The sequence below is a fragment of the Vigna radiata genome, chromosome 7 (genome assembly GCF_000741045.1).
Source record: "Vigna radiata var. radiata cultivar VC1973A chromosome 7, Vradiata_ver6, whole genome shotgun sequence".
Lineage (NCBI taxonomy): Eukaryota > Viridiplantae > Streptophyta > Magnoliopsida > Fabales > Fabaceae > Vigna > Vigna radiata.
In genome coordinates this window covers 29,951,360-29,961,805 of record NC_028357.1, presented here as the reverse complement: position 1 = coordinate 29,961,805, position 10,446 = coordinate 29,951,360, and the positions used below count along the sequence as shown (strand labels likewise).

Sequence of the window (10,446 nt, the reverse complement as noted above, 5' to 3'; positions counted from 1 at the left end):
AACAACCCATGTTTCCCATCAATTATCAATGTCATATAATTTCCAGTAAATAAAACCACTTAACCATATCAGATATCAACCTAACCCAAATTAGTTCCAATTACACATAATACCTCATTCAACAGATTCAACTTGGCATTCAAAGCACATCAAACATTCACCCAGAACCTTATATTTTCAGAATAGCATAATATAGTCTCTGCATATATTCACAAGCACATAACAGGAAATTCAATCACGCAGAGACATCAACCCATCAAGTAATTCATAAAAATTCAAATTCAATAGATATTCTCAACAATTTCAAAAACATTCAAGAGATAACACATTTATATAATTTTGGCTCCCCTTACCTGGAACCACGCTACAGTACAGCTAAATGGAGACTTCCTAACAGTGTCCTCACAGGACATAACTTCAACAACACCTATAAATCACCAAAGTGGTGGTAGACTTCAACTCTTAGAGCCAGAATGTACAGGGAAGGAAAAGGGAATTTCGCATGTTACTCAAAATCAGAAAAATAGTATGCTCTAGGTCGAGAACAGGGAAAGAAAAAGGGGAAAAGTTTCTTACCTAACGAAATGCAAAACCAATCGGATGGTTTTGTAGCTCTAGACTCCAGGAACGTAGAAACACCAAGAAATTAGGATTCAATCGGTGGAATTTGCAGAAAACCTAGAGAGAAGTCAGAGAAACTGGTTTAGGGCATGGAACTTCTATTCTAGAGAGCGAAATGGAAAAACTGAAATGAGTTTCTGATTCTTTGGCTAAGTCTCCCAAGGACTCAAGTGCCTTGGTCTGATGGGCTTAGTTGCCCTTCAAGAGGCCCAAATGGTTTAATAAATTAAAGGGACCCTTACATATAGTGATTTTTTTTTTTAAATTCAATATATTATTAGAGTATAACTATTTAGATTTATGTAATTCTTCATTATGTTAAAATAATTAGGGTTAGAATTATTTTAAAATAAAAATATATTTTTTATTATTTTAAAACCAACTTTAATCCTATTTTTGATATAAAAATCAAACATAAATCTAATAATTATATTTTAATAATATAGGTAGAGTTGATTTAAAAATAATTTCTAAAATATATAATAAAAGTACTTAATTTTAATAAAAATTTAATATGATATTTATATAAAAATTAAATTTAATCGTAATTTACAAATGAATAAAATATTAATTATTTATATAAAAATGTTAGATGTAATTTTGATAATATTATAAAAAAAATTACATTTCTAAACCTTTCCTTTACAAATATTAATTATTTATTTGTGTATTAAGATATGACAATATTAATAATTTCGTAGCTAGTTTGTTTGTAATTCCTATGAACCTAATTTATGAAATATTAATCTCGAGATAAAAGAAGTGTTATTGATATGTATGAAAAGGTTAATCAAGAATGTAGAAAGGAAAAAAATATCAATTTATTGAATTTCATTATGATATAGGGTTTTTTTCTATGAAAAACGAAAACAAATGAAGGATGTTATGTTTCATAAAAAATGGTAAAAGATATTTTGGGATGAAACTCCAGTGTTAAATGCATTTGATGTTCGAGTTGACTTATAGTTCTTCTTAATGTAAGCTAAGTGAAGTTTATTTAGAATAATAGTCAAATTTAAAATATTATTTGTAGTTTTTATTTTTCGTTTTTTTTGCTTGTTTAATTATCAAGATTTTATATTTATTTATAGTTTTATAGAAAAAGAAGAAAACATTTGCATAAGAAAAATACGTATGATTTGTTTTATGTTATAAATAACTTGAAGCTGAAAATAAACAAATTAAAAACCTTTTGGTGTGTCATTCAATGATATTAGGTGTGGTGATAAATTTAGAACTAAAGAGGGTACAATTTGAAGTTCAACCAGTTGAAGAAAAAAGTGATAGTAAAAATGTTGACTTAGCTCTTCCTATAAATTGTGATGTTATCTGTGAAAAAAAAAATACTTATGATACTTGCGGATATATAATAATAAAATAATTTTAAAATATAAATTTGTTACATAAAATAAATATATATCTTCCTTTTTTTTTTTAATAAAGATTCCAATGTCAAAACTTTACTGTTGACTTTAGGTGTGTGTGATCTTAATGGACGTTTCATCTTGTATTTCTAAGATTTTTTTTCTTGTCATACTAATAATAAAATGTGTCAGTTTTTGTTGGACTGAACAAACTATATACTGTTACAAAAATTAACGAATTTATTAGATATAGAATATAGAATTTTGTCTTACATGATTTTACATGTATTAATATAATAAAAAAATATTACAACGGGAGAGGTAAAGAAAAGAAGCTAATGAAATTTTACAAAAAATAATTAAATTATGTTAAAAAAATTATAATGCATATTAATTGGGATGATTTTTCTGTCCTATCCCTCTAGATCAAACTACAGACTTACATGCTGATTTACTTTATAAAATAATAAATTAAAAAAAAATAAAAGTATTTAAAAGTAAATTTTTAAAATACATGCACGTGTACTATAGTTTAGATATTAAATCAATATATCTAGTTGTTACTTAAATTTAAAAATACATATTTTGTTTTAATCTTTTTAAGCAGACTAAATTAGTCTGACATAGATAGACCGAACCTAAAAATCACAACATTTAAAATATAAATTGAATTGGGCCAACATAAATTTAAATCCAGATCAAACTACTCGTTTCACATATAGGCTTTTGCTTCCTGCAACTCCATCATTTTACTAAGTGCATCACATACTAATAGACATAAACTAAAATACAATAGCTTATCACACCAAATTGTGGCTGCCATCGTTAAGATCATTTTTGTTGCCGCTACAGAGGAAGAAGAAAGAGAAAGAATACTATAGTTAAAAAATAAAATAAAATGGCAAAAAAGTGTTCTTTTGAAAAGTTCATTTTAATTTTTTTTTCATAAAGATATTATATATATTTTAGAAAGTTTGTTTAAAAATTTAGTTCTGGAACGCTTGTTACGAAATACATTTAACATGTTCTGAAAAGCTTGTTATGAAAATATTGTTTTAGAATGCATTTCTTATATTTTAGAAATTTTGTTTTAATGTTGGAAGTTCCACTCGACTAGAGATAAGGCCATTTAAGTGTATATAAGTGGGTGCAAACCTCACCCTACAAGTCTGTTTTGTGGGGTTGAGTTAGGCTTAAACTCCACTTCTAACAGAAATTCTATTCCAAAATTCACATTTTAGAAATTTCAAACAAATTGGCTCTAAAAAATATTTAGACAAAATTATATTAAAAAATTATAAGAATACAAAAAGGAAAAACTTACTTTTAAGTATGTCTCTACATGTTAGGATCGTAACACTTTGAATTTCTTCATTGGTATTATCTTATTGCTTTATATAAGTGTTTTTTCATATGCTAATGATTCAAATTGAATTGTAGTTTTTTTTTATAAAGATTGATCAAATTCCTGTAAATATGACACTTGATACTATAATTGAACTAATGCACTTACTGGTGTGATTGCTCTATTCACAGATAGGTCATCAAGAAATTAGTATGTTTTGATAAAACTTTAAGATAGATGACCTGTATGTGAAGGTGACTTGGTCACTTGATTTTAGTTCCTAAGTAGGGAATGTGATTAATTGACAATATATTTGAATTATTAAACTTGAATATTGTTAAGTTTGTCTAATAAATTATTGTTTAATAAGTTTTGAATTGGATACTCGTATTAATATGTTGATCTAATAACTAAATTATGCACGTGAGTTATAGAATTTCTTTGAATTAAGTGTTGAATATGATTTATATAAGTAGACTAAATGGATTTGTGATTTTATTTGAAAGAGTTATATTGTACTACAATACTTATTGAGATTGATGAAACTCATATCAATTTAAGGTCATACATTTGGAATGATATGTGAACTATTGTTTGAGTTGTCGATTAAATGATGATTTCTATGTTGTAAAAAAGATCTCCTAAATTCACCAGTGGTCTAAGTCATATAAATTAAAATATCAGGTAGTGAAAAGGTGAGGGAAGAGTTCTCAGACGCTGTGTGACATGTACAAATATGTAATTTGAATTGTGATAAACTTATCATGATTTCATGATTTGTGAGTTTACTTATAAATCCATGTATTAGAATGGATCATATGTTAGTTTTCTTTAACAAGACATTTAATTTGAGTATTTTAAAAAACATAAATTGATATTTCACTTGTTGAATGTCTTAATTTGAGTATTTTAAAAAATATAAATTGATATTTCACTTGTTGAATGTCTTTGATGAATAAGATCCAAGTGTGGTTTTTGTGATTTTTTAATATTGTTATTTTTATAGAATTGAATTCTTTTATTACAATGTTTCATTTATACATATTTTCTTAAGATAAAAATTTGCTCAATATATTACTTGATTACTTTTGTATGTGTTGATTTAGTATAACATGTGATAATTGTACTATGTACACATATATGTAGATATTGGTGTAAGAGCATCAATATGAATGAGAATAAATTTTTTAATTCCATTTATCTTTATATATATATATATATATATATATATATATATATATATATAATTCTAAGATGTGATTTTTTTTTATCGATCCTGAATTTACAATATAGTTAATAGTGTAGTTTTATGGTGTTAGAACACCTTTTGTTATTATTCATTCACTTTCCTCCATTTTAAAATTGTTATTTCAGTACTCTTACCTTTTTTAACTGACATTTAAAATTAATTTTTATTATTCTTTTAATTGCGCATATATCTTTTTTAATTCATGTTACACTAACACTTATATTTTGCAAAATTAACACATGATGTGCTTGTATCATCTCTTCGGCTTAAATGTTAAAGATAGACCAAAATGTTTCTTACAAAACGTTGTTGGAACAAAATGTATGGCCATTTTTAAAATTGACATAATCTAGAATATTGTTAATAAAATATCTCACTAAAAAATAACTACTGTACATGAAAAGAACAGTTGACCATAATGCACAAAGTGTCTAAAATGTGGAAATGGTTACAAAGAAAATAGTGCTTAATGAAGGAGACACATTTTAAAGATTAGGAATTTCATTAAAACACGTGTAAAACAGACTGTGTTATGTTAACACTAGTTGTTGGAAAAAAAAATATAGTACAATTCACAACAATTAGAAAGACTTCTATACCAAATTTTAATATAACTGAAGATTTTAAAGGAACAAAGCAAAAACTGAATCAACCAGTAAAGCCAGATATGAATTCTTAAATGCATTTTAGTAAATTGATATGTTTATATTATCAATTCTTAATATTAAATTATTAAGTAAAACTAATTTTTATTAGAAAGTGATAAACATTCATATTTTTTATATTAAATAGTGTAATTAAATATACATAAAAATATGTATAAAATATAAAAAAATTGTTTTTCAATAAAAACATTAATTCATTATACATTTTATAAAATATGAAAGATCCAAACATATTTATATGCTAAAAAAATATTTTTTAATATATATATATATATATATATATATTAATATTTTTGAATTTAAATCCAATTGTAAACACAATATCAATTTCATAATCAGTCTGAAACCAATTTATAAGCCTCCAAATATTCTTTTTTAAAATATAGTTTTGAATTTAAAATCCAATCAAATTTATTTATATAGTAAAATATTTTATAAAAATAAATCAAATTCAATTATCTAAATGTAGAATGAAAAAAAAATCTTATAAATCCAGTGAATGCACACCTTGATTAGAAGTAACAAGCACATGACTGAGACCAATCATTATTTGAAGAAAAAAGAAGAAAAAAAAGAAGGAAGCATAAATCAATAATTCCAAATGCAAGTAGATGACTAATGCATTCTCAAGCTTCATTTTCCAGTCATAGTATTATCATGCAAGTTCTCATTCACATTGGAATTTTTAATATCCACAACTTGCCTAGACAATTTTAGGAGAATTGGACTAACATTTTGATCAAAGTAGTAAACTAAAGAAGAAATTTCGCCGCCCAATAAAATATTAAGTTAAATAATTAATATAAGATTGTTCTCTTTTCCATCTAAGAATTCAGTTTATTTCTTTTTTAAAATAGCACATTTTAAATCTTGTTTACATGAATAAATTACTTGGTTAAAAAATACACTTGATAGGAAGATATAAATTTCTACTTAAGAATATGACAACCTAAATATTTATATTTAATAGTGACTCAATTTACCTAATTTATATTACGAGATGATTGATGTCAATTATAACAAAAATTATAAAAAAAATTATTTTCAAATTTATACATGTTAATTTTTTTAATAAAATTTTCTTTATTACTTAAAATATTGTCAGACCTCATTAATTTTCCCAGCTTAGTGAGATACAAGTGTCAAGACCGAGAATGTGAGATTTAGAAAGTGAAAGACAGGTAGCGGCATGAGAGTGGACCAATCGATTTTTGACGTTAGTATTTAAGATGAGATTTTCAAAACTGGTGCCACTTCTCTGCATGCGATCTTCTTCTCCAATTTTCTGAAACTGCATTTCTCCTCCTTCTCTCTAGAATCCTTCATTCTTCTCTCTAAAATTTCTCATCTTTTCTTCCTCCGATTATCCATCAGATCATGTCTGAGCATTCCTGGTGACAAGCTCTCTCGCTTGCACCGATCATATTTTTGTTCTTGAGCTGGTAAGTTCTAAACTCTTCGTCCTTTGAGGTTACAACGTTTTTGACGCATGCAAGCACCGTTCGCATGTGTTCATCAATTCAATTTCTGAAACTTTTTTCTACCCTTGATTCTAAAATCGACCTCTTTTCACCAATCAAAAAGCTTGTAGGAAGCTATAGAAGTTACTTGTGGTGTAGGCAAAACTGTTAGAGCATAGCATTTTTTGGATTTCGAGGTAAGGGAAGCTAGCTAATTTAATTAATTTGTTTTGATGATGTTGCATGTATGTGAAATTGATGAATTGGTGTACGATGTTGTTGGTGTGGATTATATTGATGTTGTGTTTACGATGATTTGGTTTTTGCATGATTTATGGTTTAGTGGCCGAGTGAAATTGGAAGGATATATGATCGTGGAACTGGGGATTTGTGTTCGGTTTAAGATTGATATGCATAGGAGATCTGGGTCTGTTATTTAGAAATTTGTTAGTATCCTTAAGATACTTAGAAATGTACCCAAAACTAGTAAATCTGGTTCTCGATCTTTAAGTTCATGATTCTGCAGACTTGATCCTCAAATCTGTGAATGAAACTTTTTTAATGATGTTAGAAAGATTTAGGTATTCTTAATTAATGTATAGAAAGGTATAAAATAAGTTTGAAGGATTAGAAGTTGGGTGAGTATAATAAAATTGGTAAGATTGGTGTTGTTCTTAATTCTGTTGATTATCCTGCAGAATTGTACAGATAGTTAAAGGTCCTTCATGGACCGAACAACATTTCCTTTTGTTTGGTCTTAACAAGAATTCTACTTCTGTGGAGTTTTCAGTTAATGATCGAACGATTATACACCAGTACTTGCTCTGGTATTGGTGTTCGGTCTTAATTGTGTTTGGTCTCTATGAGACCTTACCTGTTAACGATCGTTCGACTTTCTTGGGTGCTCAGTCTTAACTGAGTTATGTTATTGTAGATTCTCAGTTCATGACCGATTAGTCTTATGCTCCCATTCAATTAAATATAGCGTTCAGACTATTTATAACACTTGATATTAAATGAGTTGGTCTGTTATAGTTCTTATTTGTTTATGACCTCTCGGTTATGTACGGTCTTGAAGTGCTCAATCATACATTAGCACTCGGTATCAGTAGTGCTCGGTTTGTATTGACACTCTAGTCAATAGTGTTCGGTCTAAGGTTCATGCGTTCAGCTCATGCGTGAGTCTTACTTTTCAAATGACCGTTCGACCATATTCATGTATAGGGAGTGTTCTCCCGTTCAGTATTGTACAAAGATTTTGTAATCTCTTCTTTTCGGTCTTGTTCAATGGTGGGAGTAGTTTTATTGTTGGTGTGATTTTAACCAGAGATGTTATGAATGATGAAGTATGATGGTGTAAAAGTATGTTGTGATAATTTTAATGAAATGTGAAAGAACGAAATGATAATTGTAATACGGATATTGAAGAAAATTCCAAGGTAAAATGTCTCATAGATGTTGGTGATTGGTTAAGTATGAATGTGGTCAATCTTTGCTATCGTTTATCCTGATATTCCGTGATTACTCCTCCTCATGTAGAGAAGGTTAACTCATGCATGGCAATGGTAGGAGGTCCTTGTCCATAAATAAGGTTGAGATGGGCTGTATAAGGACTAACCTCGGGTGGTAGATGATGAGAGCATGCCAGCTACTACACCACCCGGGTGCTAAAACGTCGAGCTACACAATTCATACAGTCCGGACAGTCAGTGTAAAGTAGTCGGTTATAACATGTTTGGTTGATTTCGGTATATATATGATTTTATTATATGCTCATCCGAATTGTATGTTTGCATAGTTAATTAAATTACACTAGCTTACCCTTATTTCCTGTCTTGTCATGTTGTCCATTTCGGTCGTCCTTGTCACTGCAATGATCATCTTGTGGGTGTGAGCAGAGGGTGCTGAAGGTATGCTGGAGCAGGAGTTGGAAGAAGAATGTAGTTTAAGTTAAGAGTACTGTTCGATCTTGTCTTTCTCTAGTAATAATGTAGGATCGTTCGGTTTATACGTTGCTTGTATGATCGTTCGATTTGGTTTTAATTTAAGGTTATTTTAGGATAACTGTAAATTAACTTCATTTTTTCCCTGTAACTGTTCTATTTTATAATAAATGTAAAAATTCTTAAATATAGTTTTAAAGCTATATTTTTGGGATGTTACATCTTAGTAAATAATTATTTTCTTAGATCTATATAATTCTTTTTCTAAGTACGTATTTTTTAAGATATTATTTTCCAAACTAATTTTTAAATAATTATTTTTTAAAACTCAAAATTATGAGTTATCTTTCCTTTTTTTTAAATGAAAAAAAGAAAAAATCAATTTAAAATAAAAAAATTCTAAATTGATTCTTTGGCAAAATTTCACGTAATCATGTTGAGAATTCTTTTCTTCAAAAACTTAATTCTTGACTGCTATTAGAAACTATGTTATTTGACTAATTACTTGACATAATTTACTATTTGGATAAAAAAGGTTTAAAATATGTTATTTTAGAAAAAAACAAAGAAGTGAATTTTGATTTGTAAAAAGAAAAAAAAATAACGTTATATTTTGTAAATATTTGACTTGGCATTCCAACCATATTATTTTGATAAAAAATTCGAATTGGAGTAGCTTAACTTTTTACTTAGGTAATGAGAAATGGTAAATTCGTAGAGTGAGATATATATATATATATATATATATATATATATATATATATATATATATATATATATATATATATATATATATATATTTATTTATTTATATGGGTTTGTTAACTTGTGTACGCCTGTTTTTCAGTTGGTACATTTTAGCAATGTACCGGGTTTTAAGTAGACAAAAATATCCTTATATCATGAATTCTAAGTTTTAAGGTTAAGAGTATTTTAATAATTTTCATCCTCAAAATTAAAAAAATAAAAAAAGAAACCCCAAATCCTTATCCACCTCTCTCATTCCTCTCAACTCTTTCTCTTTCATCTCTTTCACTCCAACCCCATTTCTCTGTCATCCCAAATCAAAACACTCATTATTAAATAAAATGGTTAAAGAAAAAAAATACTTACATAAATAAAAAAAATGAAAGCACCTAATTTTTTCTTTATATAATTTTAAATAAAATTTCAAGATATAGAATTTTTATTTTGTTTGATTTTATCGTTGAGAATTTTATTGTATTTTGATTTATTTTTTCTTTAGTAAAGGAAAAAAAGTTAATGAGTTTCTACCAAAAAAAATAAATGGCCACGGAACAATGTTACGTAGTAGTCTCAGAATGTAAAGAAAGGATGCTCATAAGTCTTGGTGCAAGTTGTGCCCGTTGGCTGTAATATATATAGTGAAGATAATGAAATTAAAGAGATTTTGAATGAACTTTTTTCGGAAGGTGAATATGTCAATGACTCAACTCTTTACAAAAGTAAATCGTTTAATAATGAGTGTTTTTTTAGTTGGGACTAGTGCAGAGATGACAGAGAAAATGTTTGAGTGAGAAAGATTAAGGAGAAAGGGTTGAGAGGAATGAAGGAGGTGACTAAGGGTTTGTTTTTTTTTTTTTAGTTTTGAGAATGAAAATTGGGTAATGGTTTGGGGTTTCTTTTTTTATTTTTTTTTTAATTTTGAGAATGAAAATTATCAAAATACCCTTGACCTTAAAACTTAGAATTCATTATATATAAGGGTATTTTTGTCTACTGAAACCCGGTACACATTGCTAAAATGTACCAACTGAAAAACAGGCGTACGCAAGTTA

General features: G+C 27.4%; 1 long non-coding RNA gene across 1 annotated transcript in view; it reads right to left on the bottom strand.

Annotated features, from left to right (window-relative positions):
* The window catches only part of LOC106767942, a 2,824-nt gene extending 2,052 nt beyond the window's left edge, over positions 1-772 (bottom strand). Inside the window, exons 1-2 of the long non-coding RNA XR_001376196.2 lie at positions 577-772; positions 354-427 (exon numbers count right to left, since the gene is read on the bottom strand). This is a non-coding gene — a long non-coding RNA (uncharacterized LOC106767942). The remainder of the gene's footprint in view (positions 1-353; positions 428-576) is intronic.
* Between the last annotated feature and the right edge of the window lie 9,674 nt (positions 773-10,446).